The sequence below is a fragment of the Echiichthys vipera genome (genome assembly GCF_963691815.1).
Source record: "Echiichthys vipera genome assembly, chromosome: 19".
Lineage (NCBI taxonomy): Eukaryota > Metazoa > Chordata > Actinopteri > Perciformes > Trachinidae > Echiichthys > Echiichthys vipera.
In genome coordinates this window covers 23,329,217-23,347,937 of record NC_139844.1, presented here as the reverse complement: position 1 = coordinate 23,347,937, position 18,721 = coordinate 23,329,217, and positions in this window count along the sequence as shown.

Genomic DNA, 18,721 nt, shown 5'->3' with positions numbered 1-18,721 from the left:
GGGCTGCCAATGCCAATGCCAATGTCAATGGATCGGCGCCCCAAGGTTCGGTGCCTTGCTCAACTGCACCTCGGCGGTGCCCAGGAGATGAACAGGCACTTCTACAGCCACCAGTCCACGCTCCATTCATGGTCCACACACTCGAACCGGCAACCCTACGGTTCCCAGCCCAGTCACCTTTGGACTGAGCTACTGCTAACTTTCATCTAGGTTCCCTATTCTGCTCCTGGAGAGCCGCTGTCCTGCATGTTTTAGGTTTCTCTCTGCTCTAACACACCTGAGTCTAATGATGTGCTCGTTATCAAGCAGCTGAAGCTCGTCACAGGTTTGGAAATCATTAGACTCAGGTGTGTTGGAGCAGGGAGGAACATAAAACATGCAGGACAGTGGCTCTCCAGGACCAGGAAGTACTGATGTGCTTATGTCAGCTAGCATGGCTGTAGAGCATTGGTCCCATTTATAAATAAAATACTTTGCAAGCACTTATCAATATTTGATGGATCCAATGTACTGCGTTGATGTTAGCACATGGGTGTTATTTCATTGAAATAACCCTAGTTCATTCATCACAGCAGATTTATGGCATTTGTTGCAAATCCATTTTCATCTAAACCAAAACCTTCACTGGTCCAAAACACAACAATGAGATGGAGCAGCAACAGCAATAAATTAGCTAAATAAATAAAGACTGTAGGAGAAGAAACCAGTGGGAAAAGGGCATTAATCCCTTACTGTATCTATTCATGATGTATTTTTGGGGACATTTTTTATCTTTTGTAACTCCAGGGATGAAGCAGACGATCATCTGGTTCGTAACCAGACATTTACTCAGTTAAGAAAACACCTGCTTGGTTTCGAGGACTTTATAGAAATAAAAAAACAGCTTTTATTAAAATATTTAATTCCACCGGAGTACCCAATCAGTTAAATTTCTCTTTTGTTTTGCTAAAATGTGGATTCTTGTTGTAGCCAGGATTCTCACTAGTCGACCAATGTGTGATTTTTGAGACAGATACGGATTTAAGAGGTAAAAAATGACTAAATACTGGATTAAATACAGTTATTTCTGTATGTGAACTGTGCACCAAGTGTGCAACTAATACCTTCATTAAACAATGTTTAACATTACACATGGAAAGTAGTACATTGTCAACCATGTCAACAATTTTAGACATGAACACTAAGAAAAAAAAATCCATCATAATCATAATGTTCAGTATCAGTGAATTACTGACCATTTAAATAAAGAACTACATAATGACACCATTTCTAAACCACCCCACGCATCACGTGTCCTCATCATCATCAAAAGGTTTTCATATCAGCGCGTTCAGGACAACTTATACGCCGATACTGTTATGTCTGTGATAGGCCGTTATATATCGGTCAAGCTCTACTTCTCGCCAAGTTATCGACTGTCTGTCACACCTTTCACCCTTCACCCTGTGAACCTCCGCGTCATCCAGAAAGATTGCCCGTAAAGATTTTGACAGGCAGCATGAGAGCCCTCAGATGATGATACCATAAGATCACAGTTTCGTACCCTTAACAGTCACAAAGACACACTCCTGTGCCTCTACACACACACGTGTGCGCGTTTTACTAACTTTAAGACGTCTCATAATCCTTTTTACTGCACTGAGAGAGGGGTAGGGAAGGAGCGTGTGATAGAGTGCGACTGAGACAGACAGATGGAGACAGAGAAGTGGGGAGCTCGCTCCATCGCCACCGTGTCTAAAGGAGCCGGTATCTCCAGATAAAATAATCTGGTTATTCTCAGCAACACCGGGAGGAGACATGCCATTTACATGGCGTGACCCTGTGAGTGTGTAACCGCATGTGTGTATGTGTGTTAATTACATCCACAGGGAAAAACACATTAGATTATAGCACATTATCATAAATGCTCGGACTGGAAATCTGGATGCCATAAAGTGTCAGACATGTACTGTCACTACTCTTATAAATTATAGAGTTTGTAGCCATAAAAACACCATCAGTGGTTCGTCTTGATGTATCGTAGCTGCTATTACTCATCATTGATCATGTTTGTCATAATTATTATCATTTTCATGTTCTGTCACCTTAGATGTGTGTGTTCCTGCTGTTCTGCTGTATTAACTGCCATAACATGTGGGTCATGTTCACATTACTGTAGATATGCTGGCTGCTTGCATCTCTGGAAGTGTGTCTGTCTCTCTGTCTTTTGTCTGTCTTTGTGTTTCTCTCTCTCTCTCCTTCTCTTCCTCTCTCCGGTGCAGACAGATGTGCGTCCTCCACAGAGCTGGGTCTGTCCGACGTTCCTGTCTGTTATAGTGAAGGTTTTCAACGCCACCGTACTCTACGGGGGAATTGTTGGGTCTATACCTACTCTGTAAAGTGTCCTGAGATAACTGTTGTTATGATTTGGCACTGTAAATACAATTGAATTGAATTGAATGTGCGTACACACATACAGATGAAGTCTCCCTCACATACAAACAGTGTGTAGCATTGATTTTACATATCTTTACTTGGGATTTGAACGTTCTGCGGAGTCCCTAACCGTGTATTGGAACGCTTTCTTGGTTTGCTGGTTAAAACCCACCAGAAAGGATTTGGATAAAAGCACCACATGATTTATGATATTATCAAATAAAATACAGCTGATGCCCTCTAATTTCCTCTATACGGCATAATCTAGAGACAAAACTTCTGAGTCATGTTCTGTTTGTGTTGGGGCCCAAATCTGGTTAAATCTTGCCCGGGCAGAGTCCACTGTACGTCTAATGTTTATTAAGAAAAACAAGGGTCGCTGGAAAATATTGATACTGAGTAGATTATACATGTTTAATAAAGTATTGCAGTTACGATAGCCGTATATTTTTGTGGAATATGAAAAGCTTTCACTACCTCAAGTATTGAGTTCATCTTAAGAGTATCACTTGGTTTGTGGCTTTCACCTTTCGTCTATAAATTTTCTTTCTTCTTACTGCCCTTACTCAACCCAAAAAATACGTTCCCATAAAACCAGGATGCATTCTCAGTTACGTTTGCGCGGAAACGTATTTTCCAGCGACCAGCACGCGTTGTAACGTGGCCGCTGTTTTAAATGTACGTTTAAATGTGAATAACGTTGTGAACTGAAACAACTTGGTTACTACTTGGTTAGTTTGAGAAGAAGATGATGGTTTGGGTTAAAATCACAGTCTATGGTTAAAATATGTTTGTTTATTAAGTCATTTAAGGGTGCACTCACACTGTCCATCCGTACCGTGCCCAAACAGGTTCCACGGCTAAAGTCTGGTTTGTTTGACCAGTGTGAGTGCAAGCGTACCACGCCTAGCTGCGGCACGCTTGCCGTCCACGAACCGTTTGGGAGAGGTGGGCTTTTGTAAAGCACGATGGCACATGTACGAGCACGAGCGTGCGGACATTTCAAACAATGGCGGTGAAAGGTTCACGTTGGTGTGATGCGGAGGTGGAGTGTTTACTGCAGATTTGGTCGATGAAAAGATTCAAAAACAGCCGACAAGACGCACAAAAACTCTGAGGTCTACGGAAAGATCTGGAAACAAAGCCACGCATCGCCATGACGTCATCAATGCGTGTGACGTGTTACGGCGTGATGACGTATAGGCAGCAAGAAGCATTCTCCGAGGCCCAGGTAGTGTGAGTACAAACGGGCCTGGAGGGGGGGACAAGGACCCTAAAGCACGGGGCGCGGTGCGGAAGGACAGTGTGAGTGCGCCCTAAGTCACATACGCAAGTGATGTGTGTTATATTCATGACATGGGTTAAGTACATTATGTAAACAAGTCAATGTTGACTTTTGGTTTTACATGGGTCACTTACAGAGGTCTATCCACCCAGACCTCCACCTCCACCCTACACAGACTTGATTAGAAATGTACTTGTGATACATCAAACCATAAACCAGGACAAAATACATTTCCTTTGAAACATAATTGGAAAGTTGTATGGGTGTTATTTGTATTTAAAACCCACTGATGAAAAACAAAAAATCTATCTTATTAAAAAATAAAGAAGTCGACTGAGTATACCTGAAGTGTGTCTTTGAATACAAATTAGAAAAACCATTGAAAAAAACACACACCATAATAGCTGACAGGATTGTTTTGTTTGTTTTTTAAAGTGAAAGCTGTGCACGCAATCCTGATTGTAATACCGTAACGTTATTTTGTGAGTCCATAACAACAAATTAGAACGCTAATGACAAAAACCCATTCAGCTCATATCCAAATAACACATGTACACATCTATGAACCGCATGTCCTTTTGACCTGGAAGTAAGCTGTAACTAAACGGCTTCATTAAAGACCTACACTATGTTAAGCTTGCCCTTTTATTCCTTACAAACGTCCAGGGTTGTTACGATCAGAATGATAAAAAGACCCACTAATAGCCCAGATAGTACTACGTATAATAATTTTATGACCATCACAGCTGAAGAGAAAATGAAAATCCTGGCTCACTCAAACACAAAATCACACAGCGGACCTGTAGTGTGTCACCGCTGGCTCCACAGTGAAAGCGCGGTGTTCATCTGGCTTCCGCGGCACTCGTGACGTGACGTCCCTTTCACTTCTGCTCCAATATCCTACCACTCACACATTTTCAGAACGCGCTGACTGTATTTAACGACATTCAGATGATATAGGGATTCAATTTCACCGTTTCTCTCTGCTCAGGACCCAAATGAGGCCTTGGCTGCGATTGTTGTGCGGAGACCCGACGGCACAAAAGAAAAAAGAGAAAAGATCCCACGAGCCATAGCTTAAGTTAACCACTGTCATTGACAGCATTCAATCGGTCTATTTCCAACTGTTTTAGTGGCTCAATTTTCACTGCCCCATTGCAAACAGATTGTGGGGTGAAGGCCAGGAAAATAGTCATAGATTGAAGTTGAATCCAACCGTTTCAGAGTGCGGAGCTTTGATGAAGAGGGTCAAACTCTTTAATATCCTACTCCTGTTGACATAAATTATAAATTCAAAGGGCGCTGCTGTTACTGTTTCAGTCAAAGCGGCTGCACCAAGAAAGCGAAAATGGATGAATGTTATTAATCATTATAAACTGCACTATGCTATTATATAGACTACTACTCTGTCTTCTACCACATGACGTTTCAGTGCCAAAGCAGACGCAGACGTCACTAATGGGACTTTCGTCGGTGTCGTGCACTCGAGTCATTCAAGTTCTGCTTAAAAATGTTCCCATGCGGAGAAAATGACAAAGAAATGACACATTAAAGTGTGGGCAACACAGAAATACATATTCAGTGAATATGCTTTGCTTCTTTCTTCTGAGAATCAGTCCGATCAGCTAAAAAAGACCCCACGAGGCTGTGGGAGGTATATGGATATTTGTCCTCTCCCCGTTTGTCTGTGTCCAAGAAAGAGTGTATGTGTCTGCAAATGTGTGTGGGTGCATGCGTGACTGCTTTTAACATCAGATTTATTATAATGCTCCGCTCTGAATGTGATGATGTCATAGCCATAACTTTCACCAACCAATCTACATCTGGCCAATCACAACTCACCACTAGCTATCATCAACACCATCATCATCATCATCATCATCTCATGTTATCGGTATCCTCTTGGAGCCCACACTCACCGATGTACTGCAGCTCTGTTGAAACCAGGTTTGGGGTTACAGAGGGAAGGTTGAGTTACAGAGGAATCCTAGAGCTTTGGATGGGTCAGACATAGACTGTGTATATAAAGATTGACGATGCGTCTCCACTTCTTCCAATGGTAAAACAGTGAAGCCAAAAGATCCCAGATACGGGCGTTTCCATCTTACAATGTGTGAGTCAGCGTCTGTGCAGTCTGTAGTGATTGAGGTATGACGTTTCAACCTATTATTATAGCATCAAATAACTACCGAACCTATGTTCAGCGTGATAAGAACTACCTCAAATGATAGAAACCATCTTTGGAAAAAAACTATTTGACAACATATACTGTATAAAAATGGACATAGCATGTGTGTTGGGGTCCGTTCTCTCAACTTGATCAAATCGTAATCGCCTACGTGAGTCGCCATCTTGTCAGACTTTCACTCCGCCTCATTTCCTCTGACCAAAAAAGGGCATGTATGTGATGTTGAGGGGAGGGAGATACGTCCATCTGGCTGACGTTTACCTCCGAGGAGAAGTGAGGGCCAGAGGCTAGCTGTCACTCAAGAGGCCACGCCCCGGATTATTCATAACTGTTAACCTCCAATAAAATAAAAACTAGCCTGGTACAAAATAATTCACCCCCCTCAGTGTTGTCATGGAGATATCACCTAAACATACAGACTAGAATGTTTTTTGTACCAGGCCTTAAACAGGTTTAATGATGCTGTGAAAACGGCCTGTTTAACATGGGGGTCAATGAGAAACTGCTCTACTCTGCAAACTACTCCTAGTGGACACTGGGAGAACTGCAGTTTTTGGCACTTCCGTATTGGATGAACCAGGAAGTCGCTGTGGTTGGGGCTTGTTTGACATCTACTATGTTGGTTTGGTCCATGTCCCATGCGCTAAAATGGAGAGGTCTGTGTTATGACCTGTACTGCAGCCAGCCACCAGGAGGAGATAGAGACGTTTCGGTTTCACTTTTGGGGAGCCGTCAATCCGTCCGTCTTTATTTACAGTCTGTGTATTCAGGCATGAAATAGCAAAGCAGCCTCTGGTGCTAAAATATGCTCAAGTACACCGATGGGAGTAGAAATGTTTTGAAACCCCAGTGTTGCCAAAGTCAGGATGGAAAGAAGTCAGTTGAAACACTGCAGAGGCATATTTTCAAGAGGCAGGTCCGTTTGGTAGCTAGATAACTGAGCATTATCGTTAAATTCCTTACAAAAGTCACATCTTTGGGTAGTGTACGGCTGATCCTGAGCCTCTTCTATCAGCCCGTACACCCACACACCTGCTCACTCCCTGTTAGTCACTGTTGATGAAGTCATGTACTAAATGCCAAACACGAGTAATACAATAATAAACTTATCATAAATCAGTACGGCACACAATTTCAGAGTTATGAAAGAAAGAAAGGGCTCTTTAAACATACGGTTCCCTGTGATATCGGCTGAGATGCATCACTGTGTAATAATATATGGAAAACTCTTTTACATTCTTTCCATTTGAGACTGTAAAGGTAAGTCATGAACCTTTAAACTATGTAAAGGTTAAGTGCTCTTGCATGTCTATTAAATGTTGAAAGGTACATCGGCCAAATGTGTGTGCGTGTGTGTGTGTCACTATATGTGGGTGTCTAAGTGAAACATACAGGTATCGTATTAGTGCTTCGACCAGAATCATGGAACATCGAATGCCCATAAAACTGAAGGTGAATGTTAGTTTTTTCCGTCCTCCTAAGTTTGTCCTGGTTTTTCCATTATGTAGGTGATCAGAAGTGGCACATGCAAATATAACACACCCTTTCTCCTGTTCACTTTCTCCCTCTCTCACACACACACACACACACACACACACACACACACACACACACACAGGTCCTCACAGACCTATAAGTCTAAGTATTAAAACACACGGGGTGGACAGAGAGAGAAGCCGACATATCAGTCAGCTCTGATCCAAAAGGCAATCTGCCCGACTCTAAATGTACATGACTGCAGATCTACTGACCATGATAATGACCACCAACATCCTTCAACCACTGCATCCCAGCCGCAGTCTCTCATCCATCACTCACTTCCTCTTTTATGCATTTCTGAAAAGATTTTAAACCGGATTATAGAACTAGTACTTGATACACAAACTGAAATGTGAAAACACCAGCAGCTTTAGGGGGTGTTACATGCCCGAACAATTCCTTGTCTCAATGAGGTCGCCAGGTATTGTGTTTGCATGCCTGAGTTTAAAACATAGGCGTAGTCTCTGTGATAGTCTCGGGCTTCTTGGCAGTGCCTGGTGCCTCCTGCTCTTGGCTAATCTAAAATGTGACGTAGGGGTGGTGCTAGCCACCTGTGACGCCACCCACCTTGGAACTTTAAGCCTTTATATTATTTTAACTGCTATGTTACAGAAAACCAAAACTGTCTTTTGAACCACTGCCTTTTTTCTGCTGTGTAATAAGGCAAATTAACACGGGGTCGCCTCACAACAAGAGGGTTTCTGGTTCGAATCCCGGCTGGGTCCCTTCTGTGTGGAGTTTGCATGTTCTCCCCGTGTCTGCGTGGGTTTTCTTCTGGTTCTCCGGTTTCCTCCCACAGTCCAAAGACGTGCAGGTGTTCGGTTCATTGGTGACTCTAAATCACCCGTAGGTGTGAATGGTTGTCTGTCTCTGTTCGTCTCTATGTGTCCTGTGATAGACTGGCGTCCTGTCCAGGGTGGACCCCGCCTCACGCCCTATGTCAGCTGGGATTGGCTCAAGCCCCCCGCGACCCCGACAGGGACAAGCAGTTGAAGATGAATGAATTAATGTCTATGGAAATTGACTCGCTTTTGAAGCCAGCTGCAAGAGGCCATTCAAGAAACTTTTCAGGGCCTGAGGTTGAAACCCATAACTAACCCGTGCTTATAGCGACTGCATATGAAAACGTGTGCTCTGACTGCAGATGCTGCACAGAGTGCTGGGTGCATGGACAGCTCTTTGTGAAGATATTGGTCTAAGCCAACTAATTAAAGCTGGATTACAAAACAGGGAAAACCAAAAAAACAATCCCTGGATCTACTCAAACTTACTATTTGTAACATGAGTTGATCCATGCCACGCTTAAGCCTGATTGGCCCCCATCACCTGCACTCACATTATGTTAAAAGATCAGGGTCTCAGCACTTTTAATTCTCGCTTATACGTCATCTCATCTCTAAGTATTTGAATATTTTCATCCGACCAAATCTGCAGTAAACCACGCAAACCCATCGTTGGCCGTTTTTTTTGTTAATGTCCGTCGTATATAAATAATCATCAGACCCGACGTCAGCGTTCATGCTCGTACATGTGCAATCGTGCCGTGCCTAGGCCCGCTACAGTTGCACTCACCCTGGTCAAACGAACTAGACTTTAGCCAGAAATCGTGCTTGGGCACGGTACGAATGATACGCGTGAGTAGACCCCATTTTTTTTAATCTAACTCTTAAAGAAAGCAAAAAGCCTTTCCCTCTGTATGTTCTATTCTTCTCCTGCTTTAACTCGAGTGTGTAGTTCCTGTGTTCAAGGTGGTCACGCCTGCGGAGGAATGCACGCAGATTCTGTTTAATTCCTGGGAAACAAAGTCCACAAAATAAACAGGTTTGAAGTCGACACGACTACAAAGTGGAAATCATCACATTGGCTGAACCACATGAAACAATAACTATTAAGTCATTCTCCTGCCCTCTTAAAATCCATGATATCTCGACTCCGTTAATGGTTTCCGCGCCGGGTAGGGACATGCTGAAATGTGCTGACAATCAAAATAGCATTTGGTTTATTTTCTCTCCTCATGGTTACCCTGTATACATGAACATAAAACGTGAAATGCGACTCATGGCACTGGCCTCGGTACCCTGCCAAGCAATGAATGTCTGTGTGTGTGTGTGTGTGTGTGTGTGTGCATGTGTGTGTGTGTGTGTGTCCTTAGCCTGTTGGGTTTTAGATTTATCTTGATTGTTTCCTTCTACGTCTCTTCAAAAAGTTTTCATGTTTCTCAAGGGTGAAACTTTATGTCGACTGTGGTCTCTGGGTTTGGTTATTTTTAAAAGCAAATGCGGAGGAAATATCCCAAACATTTTAACGGCCTGTCTTCAAAGGAAGTCGACTCTCTGTTGAATTTAATTAACAGGCATAATTGAGATTGGCCTTAAATAGCATGGCTTTTTACTGTGCTTTTTAGAACTAAAACATAAAACCACATTTAGCAGTCATCAAGTCTGCGAATCACCACCCCGCTTTATTTAAGTGCAAAATTAGGCTAAAATGGGAGAAATCTTTATAAACATCGCGGGACATTTCTGGGACAAGCTCGACTTGACTGCAGGCATTCACACCCGAGCTGCTGCCTGTCCTTTTTTAACAGTTTAGATTACAAAGATAAATATGGAAATTAGACAATTACATTTACCATCACTCTAATGTAGTGTAGTGTTCTGTTGCAATTACACGGTCAGCGACGTTATCCCTGTCCTATGAAAACCCAAAAAAGTCAGCTTTCATGGAAAAACAGACAGACTTTCAGCGATGTGACTCGACATGTTCCCGATATATTTTTCAGTTTCTCAAAAGGCGAAACAAACAGTAGCGTATAGAAAGTGTCACACGTGAAAATAACAAATTATCACAGCAAACTACACTTAAGACGGGACAAGAACAGGAAACAAGGACACAGGGAATATAATATAGGTAGAGTAGCTCAGTCCATAGGTGACTTGGCTGGGAACAGGAGGGTCGCTGGTTTGAGTCCCTGTGTGGGCCATGAATGGAGCGTGGACTGGTGGCTGAAGAGGTGCCAGTTCATCTCCTGGGCACTACTGAGGAACCTTGCTGTTGAGCAAGGCACCTAACCCCCAACTGCTCGGGGCGCCGGTCACTGGCAGCCCCCTCACTCTGACATCTCTCCATTAATTGCATGTATATAGGTCCTGTCTCTGCATGTGCGTGTATTTCGGACCTGTGCATGTGTGTGTATTTCGGACCTGTGTGTGTGTGTGTAACATGAATAACAATAATAGAGTGAAAATAGAATTTCCCCGTTGCGGGACTAATAAAGGAATTCTTCTTCTTCTTATATATCGCATATTCACATATATATATATATATATATATCTTAGTAGTATTTACTGTAGTATACTAGTAAATTATTATACTAATAATACAGTATCACAATTTATACATGTCATAATCCATCACATTATCTTGTTTTCTATTTAAAAAAAACATTAAAAAAAATAAATAAAGGCTGGGCTCTTTAGCACATCAAGTAACTGTAAGAAAAGAGCCCCATATTTCATGGAGATATCTCATCTATCCATCAATTTATGACATAATCCAGGAGTGCCACATGTGGCCCGTTTGTGTGACGCCCTGTTGTGTTTTTTAACCCCCAAATATACCACGAGTAGACGTCACTTCACCATTAGGCAATAGATTTGCGTCAGATCGTTGTTATTCTGAGCGCACTCAAAGGCAGCTTCATCTCACGGACAAAGAGAGACGGAGGAGGGACGGAGTTTTGTGCAGGAGGCCAGTTAAGTGCTTGTTTTCCGTTTTTTTTTAACCTCATAGTTTGTTGTTTTTTTCAAACAGACGTGATCGAGGCAGGTATGTTTACCTTTGACTGTACGGGACTCTCACAACGCATCAAAATGCATTGTCACAAGTCTGATCGCCTTGGCCATCACAGTGTGGCGTCGAGTCATGTTTCTCCAAAAGTCGAGTCCGTCTCAACTTCTCACCGCAGCCCCTGCGTTTTCTCCACCACCTAAACGCACTACCCCCATTCTAACTGGATGGGAGGAGGTGCGTTATCACCAGGCCGCCTGTTAAAGCCAGCTTACTTTTCCAGTGTTGCTATCCTACCTCCAGTAACAAGTTCTACTGCAACAGGATATCTGGTGGGCATTTAGACCAGGAACACTTAATCCTATTTCAAAAGAGTCAAATTTTCACTGGACAGGGACGACATGCATATCAAAGAGGCTCTTTTGGTGGACAGATGTTTCAGTAATTAGGTTTTCTCCTGCTGTAATAGACCTAATAGTACACACACAAGTGAGGCCAAGCTTGAGCAGCTGATTTCGTCTTCCCTCTGCACAACATGAGCAAGTAACCCACCCTGAGGTCTGTCTCGGTACTGCACAGCCTGTGTCTGAGAGGAAACCTCTCCTATGAGGAGAGAAGGAAGGAAGGATGGAAGGAAGGAAGGAGGGGTCGAGATGTGGAAGAGTTGGGTGCCTCAGAAAGGAAGAGGTGTAAGGGCCGAGGTAGGTAAAGTGACAGCACTTGTGCGTGTGTGATGTCTTCATTGGTCCACAGCAGCAAAGAGAGAGTGTGTGTGTGTGTGTGTGTGTGTGTGTGTGTGTGTGTGTGTGTGTGTGTGTGTGTGTGTGTGTGTGTGTGTGTGTGTGTGTGTGTGTGTGTGATGTCTTCATGCTGGTCCCAGTGGGCCGTGGACTTAACAGAGCATGGATCACAATTACTGTTCCTCAGAGGCAGAACATCAGAAAGTGAACTGATCTCTCTCTCTCTCTCTCCCTCCCTCTCTCTCTCTCTCTCTCTCACACACACACACACACACACACACACACACACACACACACACACACACACACACACACACACACACACACACACACACACACACACACACACACACACACACACACACACACACACACACACACACACACACACACACACACACACACACACACACACACACACACACATCTGCTTTGTTCCTTGAGTCCAGCAGCTGAAATTCCCATCAGAACTTTACATCGTAAAGCCCCATCATCATCATCATCATCATCATCATCTCTCTCTCTCTCTCTCTCTTTGGTTTTCTCCTTTGTTCTTCTGTCTTGCTCTCCATTCTTTCATCCATATGTCACACACTATTCTCTTACAGTATTTATAAAACAGAGTGTGTTTACTTTCAGTTTTTAAGACTGAGATTGTTGCGCCAACTGCCCGCTGCACATCTAAGTTCGTGACAACAGAATGTTTTCAGCAGATTTGTATGTGCGTGTGTGTCATCGGGCCTCAGCACTGAAACCATCAGCTAGTTTGAAGTTTGACGCCTCAGGGCTCCATCCAAGACCCAAGACGGCAAAAGATGTAATCTACAACACACAAAGATCACTAAAAACACTGCCATCTATGCAACAGTATACTATCGCGTGAGTGGATGTTACGGAAATACACACTTTACCACACACAATCTTTCCAGAGATCCAAAGCCTCAGTAGACGTTTTGCACGTAGTTGCTCAGAGGGCAACAGAGTGTCGCAGAGGTGACAGCGGTGATGACTTAAGCAGAAGTCCCATCAGTTGGTGACACACAAGGACACACACACGCATGAAATAAGCCACCTTGGAGGCAACATCTTGCCAAGTCATTACATTCACTTGGGCTGTGGCCTTTAACACACTGTACCACCTGGAGAGCAGCGCAGCCCCCCCACACTGCTACATCCCCGTACACAGAGCAGATAACCAGCACAAGAGCCTCTTGTAGGTCGACAAAATCAACAAACCAAAGGGGTCAAGTGAGAAAAAGACCCGTTTGTCTCTAACAAGTCTCTAGCACTGTGTTCTTCAGATGTGACGTGACGAGAAGCACGTTCAAGTGATCAATCAAGTCCGCTGGAATCAAAGGTCCAATGCATTTATAATGTTTCTGTGAGTCATGGTCATTGGGGTTTTCTTAACAGAGTTTGGACCGCGCGGAGAGGCTCAACAGGTTGGGGAACGCAAACTGTTTATTGCCTCCAAATGCCAATAGTTTGATTTAAGTTGAAGGCCTTGTGTACAACATGGTTATCCCTGTAACATACCACTATCCTGAGTCAAAAGTCAAAGGTCACGGGTCAGGGTTAGGGCCCACTGACATGCTGCTGACTGCTCCTTCAGCCAATCATCAATCAGCTTCCATCACCAGGCTGCGTAACTGCAGCGATCAGCTCTGTCAGCAGCTGGTCGAAGGGCAGAAGGGAGAACTGAGAGTGTGTGTGTGTGTGTGTGTGTGTGTGTCTGCACATTCCAAGTCCTGAAGTGGCATGAGGGTCAGAGGTGACCCATATGCAGCTCTTCATCAGCTCTCCTGGGGGGGCTGGTCTCACGCACGCATGCACGCACGCACGCACGCACGCACGCACGCACGCACGCACGCACGCACGTACGCGCACAGACACACAGACACACAGACACACACACACACACTTGTTGACCACTTACTCTATTTAAGTGACACAAGTGACTGGAGGAACAGAGTGTTGGCAAGGGTGCAGTTTTCCTTTCAACATTGGCCGTGGGATGTGTGTGTGTGTGTGTGTGTGTGGGGGGGGGCTTATCAAGTCAGGGGTCTGGGGGTCTACCCCCAAAAAACTTTGAGAGTCAAACACTTAATTGTCTGGTGACAATTTAAAATAAACTCAATTTAAAGAATAATCTAATACGACTCAAAGGAACCTATTCTATTATGACTTATTCAACAGTGGCCCTTATACTCATATCTCATAGTTGAGACTAGACTGTTTACTCCCTCGAAGCAGAGCCTCAACATGGCTTCTTCTTCTTCTTCCTGTTTTTGGTAAATTGATACCGCTGCTTTTGAGGTTGAATACTGCGCCCGACTTTACCGGAGGCATTCTTGTTTCTATTGTTGGTCGTCTATGAGTTGGGTTCTAGTGGTTCTTCAAAATAAAAGGCACTATTAGACACCCTCAAAGCAATTTCAGTCAAAAGCAGCTGGACTTGGTTATTTGTCTAGGAAGACGTTTCACCTCTCATCCAAGAGGCTTCATCAGTTCATGTACGCATCAGACCAGGCTGGGACTGGACCAGGACCAGGACCAGGACCAGGACCAGGCTGGGACTGGTACAACATACTCTAAATGTTTCCTCTGCCCTCCCCCTGTGAACTGCACCCTTGGGTAATGATAATGTAGAAACAATCCACACACTGTACAATAAAAAACCTCACAGCTGACACTCTGTCAAACTGCAGGTGTACAGGATGAAATAGTTTTACTTCCAGGTGTAGCGCTGGTCTCCGTCTCCACTACACGAACCAGTTCCCAGAAGTTCCTTGATTCAACAGAAAATGTCCTGTTGTTTTGGACGTTTTCTATGAATATTCAATTTTTCTTATTTTCTATTTCTTGCTTTGCATCTTACTCACCAAACTCAATCTCTTTTTGAGAATCATGGAACTAAAAAAATATAAAAAAGCTGAATTTTCATTTGGTTTTAAGACAAAAGAAGCACCAACCGCTCTCGCTTCAGCTCCCAGAACCAACGCTGCACTGAGATCTTTTTATTCCCTTCATGGCAATTTTCTCTCCTCTTGCTACATGCAGATGATCTTCACGTCTGGGCTGAAAAGTGTCTTCTCCCCTGTGTCTGCACCTGTACGAGGCCGGGGTCAGAGGCCGATCGGACCACAATCAGTCCTCAATGTCGTTTGGGTGACTTTACACCCGTACCTTCATGTAAGAAAGCACTTTATTGTATAATTGTTATCCGATCATTCAAAATGTATTTTGATGTCAAGTTTAAAGGGGGTGGGGGGGCGAGGAGGAAGGAGGAAGTTGGAAAGAATGGACAGGAAGTTAGTAATCGCTAACAGCCCCTTTAACTTTAGTCTTTATTTGACTTTGAGTGTGTGACTGTGTGTGTCAGCATGTGCTTTCAGTCAAAACAGTATTTCCATTTTGAAGCTGTGAAGTGAAACTCCCACCTGTGCCTGTTTCACTCTCCCTTCTCTTTCATTTTACTCACTTTTCCTCCTTTCATCCTGTCTTTGTCACACACACACACACACACAGACACACACACACACACACACACACACACACACACACACACACACACACACACACACACACACACACACACACACACACACACAGACACACACACACACACACACACACACACACACACACACACACACACACACACACACGCACACACACACACACACACACACACACGGCTCCCCTCCGCTCAGCTTTAAAGTGTTGCCTATCCAAACAGGAAAGTGGCCTCTGCCCCGGCAGCGGTTGAGGGCACAGCAGTGGAGATTTCATTAGTCACAGCTAACAGGCTAATTATCCGCTTCAGCGCACCTGTAAAACTTAACTGTGTGTCAATCTCACACCATCACAGACACTGAATATAGTGTGGGTGGGTTGGTGGACATGTGGGTGGGTGTGTAACAAACCTGTCGGTTTCTGTGTTAATATGTGAACTATGTGTCAGTCGGGCCTCTGTGAGCATTTTATGTGCAACAGTATGACTGGCATCAAAAACGAAAAGTGATTTGTGTCGACATTTAAAAAAAAAGCTTAAGAAAACTCAAAATCATGGTGTTTTTTGTTTGTTTTTCACTAACAGCAGCTTTTTTCCTGTTTCCGACCGACAGTCAACGTTGTTTCTTTGCATGGCCGTGATCTTTTCATACTCTTAACCACGTTATTATTGTCACCATGACGACAAAGCTCTCCAAACGTCAGTGAAGTAGCAATTTTGACTGAAACCAACATGTTTCCCTAACCTTAACAGAGTAGCTGGTGTTTCCCCATATTGTTTTTGTGCCTAAACCTGACAATACCTCAACTCGTTGACATGTTTTGCCGTTGTCGTGTAAGGAAATCTACAAGAGAAACATTTACAATCAGCTGGATTCTTCACCATTAAAGAAAATCTAAATAACTTATTTCAAGTGACAAAGATAAAGGATAGTGTGCAGTGTGCGGAGCAGTAGCTCCAGTGTCAGGGTTGTATTTGCGGTCTTGGTCCGTTGGTACAGCCCATGGGTTTTCAAAGTGTTAGACTGTGGGCTTCCCCACTGACAAAGCTTTAATGGCCCCCGCCTTCCCTTTGTTATTTTTCAGCCTGGACCTAATTTTCCCATGTTTTTGTCTTAAGTGACTAATGGGGAAAACATTTATTTTCAAACTGATCCAGTGTTTAGTGAGAAAGGCAAAAACAAGCACTTGTATTGGACGTACATTGACGGCGTATTGCTGCCTCACTCTCTACACTGTGCCATGTTTGCATAGTGCAATAGCAGCCTCCACCACATGGATCCTGTGCATCATCTTGGAATCTGTTATTTGATGTTTCTCTACACATAAATTGTACAGTACAGCACATGTCTGTACATACACATATTGGTTAAACACAACTCTCAATGGAGTTTCTTTTAAGTTAAAAAGGAAAGTAATTACAGCAGAAAGAAACATTCGTATAGCCTGATAATGCCCTGTGACACTTGATTGGAGAAGAGGTGAAGAGGGTAAAGAGGATAAGATTGCAACAATCAAATGCACTTTTCCACTGTTTGAGGGTTTAGGGTGTCTAATAGAGCCTAAAATAGAGGATGATGGAGAGCGGGGGCTACTGGAGTGTCGTTGAGGTTAAGGGAATTTCTCACCATTTTACTGCAAACTTCAAAAACCTGCATCCTGCCCCATGAATAGAGCTGGAGAGATATATATACACACACACACACACACACACATACACAAATACCAAGTCACCGGTACCCCCTGCCTGGCGGACCTCTTTGTAGCCATGTTGTGATTGTATCAGATGTGGAGTGATAGAGGTTAGAAGTATGAGGGTGTTGGTAGGGGGATGTGTGAATTTGTAATGTGCTTATGCTGGAACCGCAAAGACTGAAGATAGTGGCACCAAAGCTGTTACACTCCCACACACTCTCACACACACACACACACACACACACACACACACACACACACACGCTGTAGGGAGTGGAACTCTAGCTCCCTGAACTCCTTTCATCCTACCGAAGGTGGAAGTGAGCGCAGAGTTTCCTGGAGTCACAGCGAGATTCAGCATTCTCTATATCCTCTGCAAAACTACTGCCCGCTGACAGCGTGTGTGTGTGTGTGTGTGTGTGTGTGTGTGTGTGTGTGTGTGTGTGTGTGTGTGTGTGTGTGTGTGTGTGGTTCAAAGGCTCAGAGTGCACAATGTTGAGGTGAGTTATCAGTGTACGATCTGAGGCTATATGTAGAACACATCACAGTTTGAATGATTGCACTGGCCCCTATAGTACCTTTATTAAAGTGGCTCTGCAGAAGCACGGGTGGAGAACAGTCAAGGGCTTTTAAGATTTACTTGTGTTGCTGATACGTCAAGATTTCACTTATTCTGGGTATCGTTCCTCTAAAGTACAAGAGCACAAGTGTGTGAGCCTTCATGTGTGGTGGTGGCTGGGGTCCCAGAAGGTCACCAGAAGCTAAAGAACAAGCAGCAAATGGTGTTACTTCTCTTAACGCCAGGTTAGAGGTCAAAGGGGAGCCACACTGGACTGTTGGACTGGACTAAGACAACATACCTACAGCACACTGCACCGCTGCATAAAAGCCATAGTGATCTGTAACACGGACTTTCTTTTATACTCTTTACAAAAGTAATGATTTTTGGTTATGGGGCGATAACATGCTAACATTTACTGAGTGAAAAACAAGGGTTGATGTTCATCTAGGCATTATCTACAGGGTTTCTGCCAGTGTAGGGCGATCCTGGAGGCCCACCAGGCCTAAATTGTGATTTCTCCTGGGACTGTCAGTTCATAATACTGCAAATGCGAGGGCTCTCATCAGTGGGCCATAGGCTCCATCGTGATCTACGCCACAAATTCCAGTGTCCGTCAAAGCAGCAACACAACATCGTTCCAAATTAGACGACACCAAGTGTGAAAGAGAGACTGAATAAGTCACAATCTTAGCATTGTCGCTGGCCTTTATGCTGCTTTCCACCATTTACTAGCCCTGTTTTATAGTTTGTTTGTGACGTTGAACACCAGAAAAGAAACACAAAAGGCATTCTTGTCTACTCACAAAGGGAAAGTAGTCTATCGCTTATATTTAGCGGGAAACGCACGATTACAAACATGCATATACAGTACATGCTAGTCTCCATCTTACCAAAGGCTTTCTTGTTTGACAAGCCGACTGTGGTGGTTCTGTGTGTGCAGAGGACCATGACACACCCTTACCCACATACTGTACACCATACACACTTAACACATG